This window comes from Poecile atricapillus, chromosome 1, assembly GCF_030490865.1.
Source record: "Poecile atricapillus isolate bPoeAtr1 chromosome 1, bPoeAtr1.hap1, whole genome shotgun sequence".
Lineage (NCBI taxonomy): Eukaryota > Metazoa > Chordata > Aves > Passeriformes > Paridae > Poecile > Poecile atricapillus.
Window position 1 is genome coordinate 91,520,463 of NC_081249.1, and position 391 is coordinate 91,520,853.

The following is a 391-nucleotide window of genomic DNA, read 5'->3' on the forward strand; positions in this document are numbered from 1 at the left end:
GGAAAGGACCTTAAAGATTCCCTGGCTCCACCCCCGCCACGGGCAGGGACATCTTCCAAAAGATACGTTTTGAGAGGAAGTGAGACTCAGCTTCTGACGAGCGCCAGCCATGCAAATGCTGTGATGCCCAAACCCTCGGAGCTCCCCCGCAGCTCCAAAAAAAACACCCCCACAAACCCCAGGCGGTTCAGCATTCCCGTAAATGGGAAGAACTAGCAGAGTTCTGTCACCGCCAGCAGCACCCCGGGCGTGCCGGGCCGCTGGCACCGACCGAGCGGCGCTGACAGAGCCGTGCCCGCCGCTTTTGCTCGGGAAGCCCAGAGCAAACAGGCGGCCGAGGCCCGGCGGCCCCGCTATTCCCGGGACGGCCCGGGAGCGGCCGCGGCGGGAG